The 15,671-nt window shown below is 38.4% G+C and overlaps 1 long non-coding RNA gene across 1 annotated transcript in view; it reads right to left on the bottom strand.

Annotated features, from left to right (window-relative positions):
• The window catches only part of LOC132331200 (uncharacterized), a 155,040-nt gene that overhangs the window by 13,834 nt on the left and 125,535 nt on the right, over positions 1-15,671 (bottom strand). The window contains exon 4 of the long non-coding RNA XR_009487506.1: positions 264-359. This is a non-coding gene — a long non-coding RNA (uncharacterized LOC132331200). The remainder of the gene's footprint in view (positions 1-263; positions 360-15,671) is intronic.

Here is a 15,671-nt window from a genome sequence, read left to right as displayed (position 1 = left end):
GCAGGAGGGTGAGAAATCCTTATGGGCAGTCTGGGAGCACCCCATGTGATTGCTGAACTGCAGGGCTCAGCGTTGTTTCTCACAGTCAATGCAAAGGCAGGGTGCACTGGCCCCACAGTTAGGAGGCAGCAGCAAAACTGGTTTATAAAAAGCACACCTGAAGAGCAGCAAAGATTGCAAGTCTGTGTGGGAAACACCTGCAGCACTGCCTGCAGCCACATCCCTGTGCCTTGCTCTCCCTCCCCTCCCCTTGCCACACTCACCTCTCTCTCAGACACTCCTGACACTGCCTCCTCTGCAGGATCTCTGCTCTTGTGGAGCAGCCACATTTTGCCAGGGCACTGGAAAGAGCAGGAGATCTGAAAAGGGAGATGAGATGTTTGACTTTTAAGGTGGAGAGACAATGGATGATGGGGGAGGGTGAGAAGGCTCAGAAATCAATATACACCCACACTAACATACTGCCAGACTCATAAAATATAAAGCCTGTCTGGACCATCCAGATTAGGAACAGGCAATTTCTGTGTCCTTTTCCTGCCACAGAGAAGCATAGAGACCAGGCAGCACTGAGGGCTGTCTCTGAAAGGAAAGTCAGATAAAAACAATGGGGAGATCAGCTCACACTGCTGACCCTTTGAAACCTCTCTCTGCACTTTAAAATTGACCTATTTCATTTTCTGAACACATTGACCTCAAACCAAAGCCACAATATTTTGAGGAACCACATTTGAACTAGCATCACATATTCCCATTAAAATATTCCTGAAATAAAAAATTTAAAATGGACCATCCACATGAACTGAGGATACCTGAAAATGTTCCTGGTTAAATGATTCTTAACTATTTCAATGCATTAAGCAGTTTTGCACGTGTGCATTCATTTCTCATGTTTTGCATAATCTTTCTGATGACTGTGTGCACAAGTGTACCATGAAAAAACAGCAGTGAGCCAATGTGATTACTCATTAAACTTAATGAGAAGGTTAGAATTATCTACTATAAAACTTAGATGAAAGCAAAATCACAAATTTAAAAGCTAACTAAGGGCTGGAACATATGCAAGTACAGTTAGTTAATACCCTCTTAACATGCAGAACAATAAATACATCATATAGATATTCAGCAAATTTGGATGCACGTTACCCAAGTGTAACTCAGCTGTGAGGGTGTATGAAATGATACATTTAACTCTAATCAGACACATAACTCAGAGGAAGCAAAACCACAAAGTACTTAAGGGCTGTCTTGCAACACTGGAATATTTTTGATAGCCAGGTTGCATTCTGCCCTTTTCTGTTTGAACACAACGAAGGAAGACAGAGTTTGATGTGTGCCTCCAGATCTCTGTAAATAAATATAGGGTGACTCCTACACACAGAGGTCAGGGCTGTAACAACACAGCAAAACACCAGAACAGGATGAAGCCCAGGGCCTGTGAACAATGTATGTGTGACAAAAGAGAGTTACAGAGGAAGATGACAAAGTACAGCAGAGGGATCATAAAACCATAGGGTATCCTGAGTTCAGAGGGACTCACAAGGATCATTGAAGGCCAGCTCTGTGCAGGCCATCACCAAGAGTCACACCATCTGCCTGAGAGCATTGTCCAAGCACTTCTTGAACTCTGCCAGGCTTGGTGCTGTGATCCTGGAGAGCCCATTCCAGTACCCCAACACACTCTGGGGGAAAAACCTTTGCCTAATATCCAACCTGAGCTTCTTCTCAGCTTCACATGAGTTACCTGAGTCCCACTAGCAGTCACCAGAGAAAGAGATCAGTGCCTGCCTCTCCATTTCTGCCTGTGAGGAAGTTGTGGACTGCCCTGAGGTCTCCCCTGTGTCTCCTCCACACTTACCAAGCCAAGTGACCTCAGCTGGCTTCCCTTCATGGCCCTTCACTGTCTTGGTAGCTCTCCAATAGGTTTAACTCTTTCTTCTAATGCAGCACCCAAAACTGCACTCAAGGTGATACTTAGAGTTTAGTACTCCAGGAAATACTCAAAAGCCCTTCTTTAAGAGGGGACTTCAAGGATGCTTTTAGATGTTTGTTCTGACCAAAACTCCCTGAAGAGCCCTGGGTTTGGCACTCCCAGCAGCAGCCCCCAGGTGACCACTCAGGGCCTGTGGGTCCAGCCTGAGGGGAGCAGTGCTCTGGTTCCAAAGCCCACAAGGTGAATTTGAGCACAGGTGTGTGTCAAAAGACACACACCTCCACTTACCCCTAGTGGAAACCCAACGTTATCTTTTTGTCAGGAATTTTCCTCCCCTCAATTTTCATTTCTCCTAAAAGCATCATATTAAAAATGTACCCCTCCCAGCACCCAGAGTTTTATGCATGTGAAAGAGGTAAATTCACATTCAGTTTTTACCTCTTCAAAGGCATCATTAAGGTTAAAGAAAAAAACCCTCCAACAAAATCTCAAACCCCACCAAATACAAAGGTTGCCCTCTCCTCCAAACCTGTGCATGTGCTCTCCCTGCCCATGGCACTCTGACCTTTCTCCCTGCCATGCCATGCAAAACTCTTCCTGTGAGTTAGCACCACTCTGGGGTCATCCTCTCCAGAGATTGATGCCTGCATCCTGAGCTGAGAGACCTTTTCAGAGGGAAGGAACAAAAAGGGTTTGTTTTCTTTACCCAGGTGTTTCTGTGGTAGAATGGGCTAAAAACCTGAGTAGCTGTGAGCATTTGAACAGAAGGCATGCAAAGGCAATATTTAAACAACTCTATAAATGAGCTAGAGATGTGTGTCATTGGTTTTGAAGCACTATCTAAAGAGGTTTTTTTATGCTGAAAACACTTCTGTTGAGACATGAGTCATATTAAGCAGCTTTGTGGCAGATATGGTAGCTCCTCTTTCATGCAATCTCTTTCTCTGAAAGCTTTGATTGAGAACTAAGCCACATTAAGGGTTTAGTGGTTGAGCCTGGAAGCTTCCTTCAGTAAACTCCTTCCTGAATTAATTGCTGCTGGAGCTCATCATCCATAAAAATATTTTCAGAATCTTTCTCCTATTATCTTCCTCTGTCAGGTTAAATTCATCTTTTTGATGTGACACACATTAAACACTGTAAAAGAGGAGCAAAAGTTTCACTACTCAATAGGGAGAGGCAGCACAGAGTGTTGTTAGTATCCACAGGTCTGCTTTTGCACTTGGTGAAATATGAAGGACATTTTAGCAGAATTTTAAAGATAAACAATTGAAAATAAAGAATTCCCTTGTCCACAGTCCATCACCTTTAAGGACCATGGCAAGGATTCTTCTACATTCACAGCTTTAGGATGTTTCTATGCAACATGTACAACATGGTTCTCCTTATCTTGGTTCTCCTTATCTGTGGATTATCTTGGGCTGAAGGTATCCTATAGAAACAAATGGAATAATAAGTCTTGCTCAAAATACTCAGCTGCCAGGCAGGCAGGTGGGGATTGCAAGTTAAAACATTCCTGAGCAGGGCAGAACTCCAGGCCATGGTAAATTTTTAAATTAACAAAGGTACAAACCATGCAGTTTCCTTTGCTAGGCACTGCTCCTAAGGGGATTGCAAAAAAGGTCTTACCCTTAATGAGCTAAGATCCAGTTATGCAGGAAATGCAAAGACACATTTTAAATAGCTAGGGATGGAAGGAGAGAAAGGTTAAGATGGCCTTGATCTGTATCCCATCTGAAAATAAATGCAAATTATCTTTCTGGCAGATGCTTTTAGAACACTTGGAAAAAACCAAACCCACAAAAATTATTTTCCTCTAATGCTTTCATGAAAATACTAATGAATTGAAAAAAAATTGCTTGAGCTGTAAATATAGAGGATGTATCTTCCAGGTGTCCAAAAGTTTTAAAGCAAATCAAAATAAACTTTTTCAGTAGGCTCAGACTTCCTGTACATAGGTGTAATACATTTAGTTTTTCAACTTCTTTAAAGCTTTTATATGATGTTTGGAAAAAAAAAATCAATTCAGTCAACTAGACATTGTAAATACATGCCAGTATAAGACATACAAAATATACTTTAATAGAGGTTACTCACACATTTATAAGTTTATATAAAGATAAAAATACATTCACTCTTCACTGCGGTGAACTCAATCACTTATAAATACCCTTGGTCTAATTTCACAGAATTCCACGTTTTGTGATGGTATCCAACCAGGACTGCAGAGAGCTGAAGGCTGATACCAGGTTAAGTGAAAGGGAATCAGAGCCATTCTGCTTTTCTGACAGCCATTATGGTAATGTGATCAGTACCTTGACAGATGCTAAGAAGAATAATTTTGCTGATTGACTTTTCTTCAAACGTAAGGCTGTGGGCAATCAAAGAAAACATGAACATCTGGCTGAGCTTTTGATTGCCACGCTCACTGATATAGTGCACCCAAATAAGCAACAATTAGTACAGCTTGTGTCAAAAGACCCATCAGTTAATTCAAATTAAGTCAGGAAAATTGAATCCAATTGGCATTCATGCATATTTGTATGCAAAGTTTAAATAAGATTCTTCTGCATTACATTATCCTTTATTTACAAGGGAAAAACATGCAAAGTTTTGTGGTTTAAGCAAATATCTTCAAAAGCCTTTTGACTTCTTAAAGCCAAACTTCTGGGAAAACTCTGAGTACTTTTAAAGGACATATTTACTCTAATAAACATGAAAATGTCGTGGCTTTCTCGAGTTCATATTCCTCACTTCTTAAAAAATGTCACAAATTTGGACAAGTCATTCATGGGCATTTTGTCAGTAGCAATTACAGTAATGCAGAACTGATGCATTGGTAAATTTTCTAGCTAAGATGGTGGCCAAGATAACTACCAGACTGTAGTAAGAAAGACAAATCTGAAAGCTGAAGACTAATTTTCTTATGTTTTCGCTTGATTCTGAGAGTAAAACCCTGGGAATATGTACTTTCTTTTTAAAAAAAAACAGCTTTCCTGTTGGGATTCTATTTATGGTAACAGTAAATTAGGTTGCATGAGAACATGAGATTAAAACTAATCAAAGGCAAAAGACAAGTTGTGGGCCTAATTTTTTAAAAAGAGAAATTTAAAAAAAAATAAACAAATTGATTTTTTATTTAATTCTTGCTCCTTGCAGTACATAAAGTCATTGCGTGGCAAGTTAAGCTGTTAAAATTTTATTTGTAACTTGGATGTGAAATCTGTTTTTTTTTCTTAAAAAATAGTGACAGACTCTCTATCTGAGGTACTATCTGTGCTCAGCTAACTAGAAGTGAAATTTACTGAAATCTCACCTAAATCTCAGTTATCTTAATCTGACCTGACTCTAAAATCCTGTTCAAAATTCCAGGATTTCTGCAACTCATTCAGATGTGTTAGTCTAAAGCCTAAGGCAAACCAGTGTATCTCAGACTACACAGGGGACAGGGTCACACTGGCAGCCCCAGCTGCAGCTTTGCCCAGGGACTGGGGTCACATTGCACCTGTAGCCACTGCTCCTGAATGCCCAGTGTTGTCAGAGCCAGGGAGCTTCAGAGCAGAGCTGGGAATACCTAAAATACTGATAGAGCAGAAGAGGGACCATGCCACAGGAGAAGGTTGGGTGGGTCAGTCCATTGGCTGGGAATCACACACTGCATTATCAGCTGCCACTGGTGCAATGAGTGTGGCCAAGCACCTGTTACAGTCTCATTTTTCTTAGGGTTCCCTTTGTTTTGATGACAAGAAATAGGTTTTCCTAATCACTGACTCTAACACTCTTGAGAACAATCAGATCAATTAATTAGAAAACTGTTACTATGCTGCCTTCATACATCAAGATTTAGCTTGTGATCCATAACTTAAAGAATCTTTTGGCAGCTGTTTTCTTGAAGTTCTTTCCATTAAAATACTAAGATCTCTTATACATCCATCTTCTGATTCAGAGGTTAAGAGTTCTTCTACTAGTGTTACCTTTAGAAATATAGTTGATGGAAAATCCCCTAGGTAGTCTAATGATATGGTCCAGTTACTCTCAAGTGCACAGGCCCCTTATAAATGCTACTCAAAAATCAATATCAATCCTTCAGTGCCTTGAAAAGATGTGGAGTAAGGGCCATAATAATGGTGATTGCTTCTAGCAAATAACTGCTCAGTGATTACACTGCAGTGGCCTGGAAGTCCAAATCCCCCTCAATAACTTTCAAAATAGATGCATGCTGGGAAATGTAAAATCATCCCTAGCAGGCAGGTCAGTAGCTGCACTTTCTAGTCAAGTACCTACTTATTTACTGTGTTGTTCTCTCATTATTGACATCAGATTTTGTAGAAGTCTGCTGAAAAAAGGAAAGCTGCAAACCAGTAGGTCAGCATTGCAGACGTGTTCAACACAGCAAAGAGTACTGTGCATCACAGGAGAATCAGCTTTGCCTGTTTTATTTAGGAATCTGAAAGCAGACTATGGAGAATACAATTTCAAAGACTATGATAGTAGGGAAAAAAAATCACTCCAAGTGTAAACAACAAAGCAGCATTCATAGTTATGGCCTCTGATATTTATTCTCTGAGTAAAGCAGCTGCTTGCTTGGAGTCAGGAACAGGGGAATACTTAGCAAAGTTTGAAGTACTGTTACTTTACCACTAAGACTCTGACTTGAATGCCATGGCACTTACCTGGAGTTCAAGTTTCCATGGTTAGCACATGAGAAGGTCTCAGTGGACGGTATCAAAAGCTCAGCACAGGCCAGGTGCAGCAGCCATTGACTCTCCACAGAGTCACCTGCACCACTGGAGTAAGAGACTGGCTACAAGTCACCCAAAGCCCAAGCTGCCTTAGGGCATTGCCTTCCCATCTCATTGTCTTCTGCATGCTGATACTGAATCAAAATTAGCCAACCAACCAAAATGGTTTGCCAAGACATCAGGGATAGGAAGTCCTTGCCATACAGAACAGATAACCTCACTACATTTACTCTTCACCCTAACAAAACTTTTAAGTAAAAATACTGGAAAAAATTGTCCATTTATATACATAGATCTATTACCAGTGATGTTACTTGCAATAAGGCACAATGAAGTAATTCTATAATAATAATAAAAAAGAGGGAATTTGAAAGACAGTGATGTTTTTGTATGTTAAAAACAGAAGTACAAAATAAAGATTGAAGAAGAACTCCCAACTTTTTTTTAATCCTGCATTGGATTTAAAATATTTTTATTTCAACCATCTCTCAAATATTAAAGATTCTTTTCTACCAGTATTCCTACAAATTTAAAAGTTTAAGCAAGTTCTGGAAAACCAATCCTTTTTGCAGACATGCTGTACTATCATGTTGAGTTCTAGAGCTCCATTAACCATAATAAAATCTTTATCATGTGTTTTCCTTGCATGTATAATATAGTCTGCATGAGTGCCTATCACAACTGGAAATATATTGTGCCAGCTAGCAGCTGACAGTTCAAGCAATGTATAAATATTATAATAAAGAAAAGCTTAGTATGATTTCAGAGCCAGTTTCATTGAAAATTCTCTGAACTGGTCACTCTCTTTGTGCCACCTGTTTTCATAGGACATTCTAGTAGCTGAGAGGGTTTTTATTTCAAAAACTCTGAAAACAAATGTTATGGCTAAATATATTCTCTGCAATAAGTATTAGGTAGTGAAATAAATTAGACTAAGTATATACCCAGGAGTAAAATTCAGATTTTACAGGCATGAGTGCTACCAGAGGTATGAGACTCAGGGAACCCATTATGATTTAGACCTTAGTGATATGACAATAAGATACCTTAAGCAAGCTGTTGGCTGAATCAGTCAAGTTAATCTCAACTGTGTATTAATGAAGTCATTTTGTCCACATAAGTTGAGTTTAGTCCATTAAGACAGCCCTTTTACTTCACAGTGTGCATAATCATGACATTTCCCTACCTTCATTTGTCTTCATTCAAAGGAGCACTCAACCACCTTGGAACTTATTGCCATTAACAAGATTGTAGTTTACCTTTATACAGTGTCAAATGAAGTCACAAAGAGTCATGTGGATGATAGCAAGAGAAACTGCATCAGTGTGCTCATGGTTATATGTAGGTGAGAAATATAAATGAGGGATAAAATGCAATTTAAGCAAACACTCAAATGGAAAATAAATGTGCCATTGCAGATACAAAATTCCTCAAGCAGTTGTACAGGAGTCCTCCTTCACTTGTAATTCTTATATAATGGGATTGAAAATCAGAAGAAATCAGAATTGCTAGGCAATGAGGAAATAGCAGATATTTTTACTAAAGCTGTATTTCAGTGAAATGATTCTCTTTTACTGACAAGACAAGCGTTATAAAACACAGGGAGTTAACTGCACGAGCATCCTAAAAGCCTGTGTATTACAGCTCAGAAGTTCATTTGGCAGAGACTAATAGGCCTAAAAGCTTTCTAGTTCATTTTAACACCTTCTGTTTTGCTCATTAGTGCTGGCACTGATGTTCAGTTATTATTGTAAGATCTGATCATATTTACAAACCCTTGCTACTTTTCCTCCTTAGAGACCTCATCTGAATCACTTTTGAATATCTAGCAGATGTTCGAGATACTGAGTTCTTAGAAAGATGCAAGACTCGTTAAATACCATGTGAAGCACAGCTACCATCTCTAACTACTTTGCTTAACTCTCCTTGAAGACACTGTCTCATATAAATACCTGCTGCTGGTTATCCTCTGAATCAGCTTGTGCTGATCATGGAGGATTCAGGATTCCAGACCAGACTAATCCCACACAGCTGCACAAAGTCCCTATGTTAATTTTCTCTCCAGCACTTATGCTAAACATTTCCAGCACTACTTTTAACATAATAGTCTTTTACTATGAGTCCTTGGCCTCCAACATTTGGTAGAAAAAGAAATGTGACTCCTGAGGCCAAAGTGTATGGATGGGAGAGGATGGTTCTGCCTTTTACAGTACTAATCTTAGTAAGTTTTAAAATGCACACTCAAGGGAATATGTTAATTTGACTGAGTACTCCTCACTTCACTAAAGAATCAACTTTTATCAGCATCTCAAGTTTGCTCCCCAGCTGTTGTATGAAATGAACTCATGGGGGCTGTGCACAGCTAGTAAGTCTAATGGTTTTTTAGAAGCAAAGTGGTTTGTCACTGTGCAGCAGCATATGACCTGCTGAGGTCAGATCAAATGCAGATGTGTTTCAGAAACCCCTGCAATTTTCATTTTCTCTGAAATTAAAAGTAAAAATGTCTGCAGGAAAAGAAACATCTTCATTAAGGATGAGTAGGTACTTATGTACTCCTTTGTGTACACCTTGATCTTCCACATTAGCCATAGGGGAATTAATCAAATGCTCAAAGTGAACTTCAGAGAATATGCAGAAGCAGCAGGTAGGTCAGAAGAAATCACTCACCTCTCACTGGCATAGCAGTGACATTATGAGTGTGGATACAGAGCTGAGAGGAATAATAGTGATGCTATCCAAACTCAGAATGTTTCCATCCATCAGCAGGGCCAAAAAATCAAACCTAAACTGCTAATTGTTGAACTGATGTGTTTTTTATGTGTATATTTATATGTACCTGCCTTGTCAAATTCCCTGACCAATGTGTGTTACCAATAGCTAACCCCAGTACTGCCACTGCAGCTGCACCTCCTAAGAATCTTGGCCTATTCTGCTCTCTGAGGAGAGAGGAAAAACAAACATGACATCCCACACCCCTTGAAATCTCCCCAAGTCAGGGACAAGTTCATGCAGGACAGCTTGCTCTGATTCTGTCAGTGTTTACACTTAAGGCAAAAAGGGCCGGGCTCTGATGATTAATGGTACAAGGACACTGATGTTTAAAACTGTACCAATTAAAAGGAAACACCTATTTTCATACATTAATACAAGAATATAGGCAGAAATCTGAAAACCCATTTTCATTCTTCCCAAATTAGATTACACATATATTATAGTCATCATTTTATGGATATGTGGAAAAGAACATGTATGACTGACCTTCAAATCAACCCTCAGCTTGACAGCTAGACCAATGTACTATCCAGACCTCTATTTCTCATTCTGTTTCAACTGTCAAAGAGAATTTGTTTGTTATAAATAGGAACTCTCCAACAACAACAACAGAAAATAAGATACAGGCAGCCACCTTGCAATGTATCTGTTCTCAAAATTCTCTTTACTTTTTAAAGAACCCCAAGTTTCCAGGCTGCTTGCAAGAAGAGCATCCTCATCTCTTGGACAGGAGCATTTGTAATTAAGTTAGATCAACTATTCACAATGTTTCCTGGAGGACACAGAGGTGACATAACTTACAGATAAATGGCTTGTTGTTCTCTGTGTGGGAAGGTCATAGGAGATCTCAGGTCCTAGTGAGTCTCAGTTTCAACAAAAATGTAAACCAGAGACAGAAACTTCTGGACACAGACTATAACTTAGCAGCAAAACTAGCACACAAGTGGCTTGCCACCACTTTTTGAAGTCCATTTTAGTTCTAATACTGTGTTAAAGAAAAAAAAAAGTCTTGACTGGAAGATTCTCCTAATTTTTCTTTATGGATATAGAATGATAGAGAAATTATAAAAAAAACATACCACACTCTTAAATTAAAGCTTCAAGTGCCCAAGATTCTAACAAATGATTTGTTTTTTAAGCCAAGGTACCTTTGAAAGTCATAAATGTCACTGAGATGCCCTTGTTATGAAGACAGGTAAAGACTGGGTGTCTGAAGTCATTGTTAGGCCCTGACAGACTTGCATTGCAGGCACAGTTTTTGTTGAAGTACAGAAGCAAGCCTTGGGAACAGCACATGCTGGGAAGGTGTCCTTAGGCCAGCAGTAATTAGCTCCCCTAAGAATCCTGTAGCCACAAGGTGCCGTTAGCATTAGGAAATGTACTGCACTTTGAAGATGGAAAAGGATTTCAAAGAGCTCATTGGTACCAGGTTATCCACTACACTGGGATTTCTGCATTACTGTTTTCAACTCTTATTATAAAATTATAAATAGATATTCTGACAAATTTGTACTTTTTTTTGACAACCAGTTATTGCACTTACTAGTCGAAACCCCAAAACGTTAAGCTTTCTCTAGGAATGTCCCTTTTGTGTAAGGAAACAAAAGGTTGTTTTCATTTATTAAGGATCCTGAAAATCTGTTCATTTTTCTTTTTTCTGCTTGTTTACCCCTTAAAAAAAGTTTGTGGTCTGTACAAAAGAACAGAATTCTTAGAAGCAACTCATTTTTTTCTTCCCTGATGATACTGCAAGATTCAATGAAAAAAAACCCAACAAATCACAGAAAAATTTTGTCAGGTTTTGATAACAGGACAAAAGAACAGAAACACACGCTGCAAATGGCTTTCTTTTGCTCCAAAAGCTCAAGATTAATAAGAAAGTGATAATCAAAAAATCAAGTTGAAGGGGAGTCACATAGAAATCAGAAAAAAACTTTTTCCCAAGCAAGGCAATGCTGCTCAGGGACAAGCTGTTCAGCAAGAACACCTCAGAGTTATTCAAGACACAGCAAAACAAGGCCAGGACTGGCTGGACCAAGCTCTACTAACGTCACCAACTCAGCTGGGGGCATGGAGACAGTAACTCCCAGAGGACAGCAAAAGTCTGCAGACAGATAAAGTATTTACTGAAGTTACCCATATCATCTGTCATCTGCATTTCAAAAATAAACATGTAATTTTACAATAGTCATCTGTTAAAGATAAGTACTATCACTTCAAGACACTTTTCTTCCTATAAGATTTTCCTTCCAAAAATTTCACCTTCAAGAGTTCAAAATATAATAAAACTTTTTCTTTAATTTTCCACTGTTCAGCACTGCTTAGACTCAGGCATTCAACTCAACAATTAATGCTAGCAGGGTAACTGGCTGGATAGGCTGCCTGTTCTGCAGGTAAAAATTTATATAAATATAAATATTTTAAATTCTTCTCTAATACTTGGATCAGTGTATTCCTACAGGCAAGAAACTAACACTTTATTCTATCATCCTGAGAGCACATCTGACTGTAGACAAGCTTAAGAGAGAACCCAGCATGAAACTCAGCTTCCCTTCTTCATAAGTACATGTCCAACCACCTTATGAGATTATTCTGCTTCTTTAATGAATAGATCATGACTCCACTACAGTTTCAGATACAGCAATTTTAAGAGACTCAGCTTTAGCTGGGGAAGAATTGGCTCATGCTCCAAATGTTCCTACTTTTAAAATCTGGACATTTATGGTTCATCTTCCATACCAGCCAATATCAAAGACATCATATCTGCAGCAATATTTTTCTTGCACAGGGATTTTCCCATATTTTTGGACGGAAGCCTCAGAGAGAATTATGTTTGCATCATGGTGATTTCACTATAAAACCAAAGAAAAAAAAAAAGAGATCTACATTAACCAGACTCAGAATTCAGTGCCTATATCAACTCCCTACAGGAAACAAGTGACCATCTGCTCCACTTGCCCATAAGGAATACTAATATCTTCTCTCTTTGCTGCCCTATTTATCCCCCTTCCCCCCTTCCTGCTTTATCTTTAAATCCTTCTCTTCATATAACACTACCCACCTATTTTTCACTCATGTCTTCCAAATTTCCACTTGGCTGCTCACCTCATCAACATATGTTAGATCTGTTCACTGGTGCTACAGACCTCCTATCTGGGACCATTTATGAACCATCTTGTAGCTGGCACAGTCATGTAAATGACTTAAAGGCATTTACAAAATGTCATCACCTCAGAACATATCCTCAGAAGAAGCTGTGGCCAAATCCACTTAAAGCTCTTCATCTTAAATTTGTTCACTCTGTAGTGGGTCATAATTTCAAGAGTTAAAATAAAGCTTGGTGTTAAGTCTGGTATTATCATTCTAATTATCCCATTCTGATCTTGAGACTTCCATTTGATCTGGAAATTTCTCTTATATTGAAAAATAGGGGTTTGTGAGATTAAAAAACTATTTAGTATTTATATTTTTCCCCTCCAAAAGAAGAGGAAAGATAAATTTCTACTTTCAATTTCTTCAACTCTTAATTTATTTGGAATCCCTCTTTCAGATGTCTGGTGAGAAAAGCGTACCTAATGAGTGTTCTCCTTTTAAAAACAAAATGTAAGGAAGTTTCTGACCTTAGAGGGTTTTATTGCTGAAGTTTGAGTCTCTAGTGATTATCTTACAGCTGTTCAATACAAATTCTGGGTTTCATATAAATGTGTGAAGTCCTTTTACATAAGCCAAGAAACAACGCAGAACTACTCATCTGAGTTTTTCTAATTGTTCTTATACCATCAGCAAAGGAATTCTTGTAGATAGGTTGTTCATAATACCTTGTTGAATTTTTTATTTAACAATTGCCTCTTGAAGCTAAGCAAACCCTGAAGAATAAAGCTATGGTGACTACAGCTGCAACACTAATTAACAGATATACCTAATATGACTGTTTCAGTAAGAATTTTTTTAAGAAGTGTATTGGATCTCAAGAATCTAGGAAATACTTGGAAAATCAGGTTTTATTTCCTGGAAAATTTGATACTCTGCATTAGAATATACTGAGCTGAAACACTGGGCAGCAAATTACAGCAAGGGCCTTGTGTGTGCCCCTATGCATTATTTCTCTGGTGTTGATGTTTACCTCAAATGCCCTTTGGGCAGACTGCAGAATTTGGATGAATTTATAAATTTACCAGTAATTTCTAAACTCTAAAATACTGCAATACAAAGTACTAGCAGCAGTCATCTGGAAGAGATTTACTGATTAGGCACCCAAGTTAATTATTAAAGATATAGTAGTTTTTTCATTGCTGTCTCATGTTTGTAAGCAAAACAAAGGAAACAGATGCACTTTGCCATGTTCTGATACTCTGAAAAATGCCAAACCATGTTTATACAAGAAATCTAGAAACTCATCTGAGTTCCTCTGCAGAAAAAAAATTAGTAAAGTCAAAAGATAAATGAAAACAACTGGTTCCAATATATTGTCTCAATATATCTAGCACTGTTGTTCCTTGAGTATCTAGAAGTACTAATATGCAATGTTTAAACCAATCCTGGCTAAGAGGTGAGGTCTGAAGGTAGATACAGAGATTTTATTAATCCTGCCCTGTACTGATTTTACTCTGATAATATTAATTCTTTTTCTCCATCATGTGGTGTCCTTAGGGTTGGGCTTTACCCTACCCAAATATCACCTAAAAGGAAGCTATAATAGAGATAATTGATTTGATTTGTCTTTATCTAGTTAATTACTTCATCCTGCACTCTGCTTTATTTTTGCAATTTCCTAAACCAAGAGAATGAACTGTTATTGACAAAGGAAAAGGAGAAAAAGAAAGGGAGGGGTAGAGAGAGAGGAGATGGAATCTTCATTTGTCTGCATTTCTCTGTATCTCAAATTCTACTTGGCATTCAGATAGATTCAGTGCTAAAAAATCCTCATTAATAAATAAAAGCAAACATGTAACTCTGTATTGCTTTTGGTCCTGAGGAACACCAAAAGACTGCGCAAACCTAAAATAAAATGCAATCAATTACCAAGCTCAGGGGATTATTTCACCCAAGCAATTGATTTAACTTCACCACTGCCGCCACCTCTCATTGGAAACATATCAGCTATTTAACAGCACACTCATAAAACAAGGTAACAAATTACCTCAACATTTCCCAGGGAATAACCTTTCAGTCTTTCACTAGAAGATAGGTCGAATAATCACCTTTTCTTTTCACTTCAGTTCATACGATCTCTACTACACCTACAAGGAGTGTATTATAAAAAAAGGGAATCCAACTGAAGATTTCATACAGTAGAATGTGTGGCTTAGGTTTCAGTAAATAGATAATGGGATCTTTAATGCATACAACAAAGATTGGGACTTGTCACATCAGACTGCATTTCTGTTTAACAGCACGACAGGAAATAGACTTCAGTGAGAAACACAACTCAATACACAAATGCAGGGCTTCCATCAGTGCAGATATTCTGTCCATGTGTGATCCCAGAGGGAGTACATGCAGGACTTTGAGGACTAAAATTTATCTCAACAAAATGGAGAGTTCTGAGCTTGACAAGGGGCACTACTTAAAAGGGAAAGGAGACACTGTCCAAGATATCATATCCAAAGTAATTTGTTTTTTTCTTTGTCTTGCTATACATTTTTTATTCTGTCAAATGGGGAAGTGATTCCTTTGATTCCCTTCTCTTGGGCTAGGACCACATCCTACTTCCACTGTGTATCTAAAGAGACTGCACTCTCTGATGATGATGCCCTTCAGACACTTCCCATACTAGTCATAAGCAAATCAGATTTCCCTTTTTACAAAAGTGCTGAAAAATCTAGAATTGCCATTATCACTCAGCAAGATACTGCAATGTTTTTCACTGTGTCGTTGGTTATGAAAAGCTACATAACATAAAACAGAAATGAAATCACTTCATTTTCACCACCAATTCCTTCTTTCTAACATTATTCAGATGTGGATCATCTGTCTTGTATTCCTATGATCAGATAGTGAAACTTAGCTTTAAAACCTAACTTTTCTCAGAAACCATAATGCCAGGGACTAGAATCTTTCTCATGTCACACGGTTCTGTCAGGGAAATCCAGCAAGGTGAATTCATTCAAGCAATCACAGTTACACAGAGGAGGATCAAAAAGTAATAATATGCCCAGCTGGACAATAGAGGAGCCCCAAGTGCTGAGTAGCAGCTGCCATTCTGATGGAAGTGCTCATTAAGAGCT

Source organism: Haemorhous mexicanus, chromosome 9 (assembly GCF_027477595.1).
Source record: "Haemorhous mexicanus isolate bHaeMex1 chromosome 9, bHaeMex1.pri, whole genome shotgun sequence".
NCBI classification, from domain to species: domain Eukaryota; kingdom Metazoa; phylum Chordata; class Aves; order Passeriformes; family Fringillidae; genus Haemorhous; species Haemorhous mexicanus.
The sequence above is the reverse complement of the archived record's forward strand: the minus strand, read 5'-3'. Positions and strand labels throughout refer to the sequence as shown.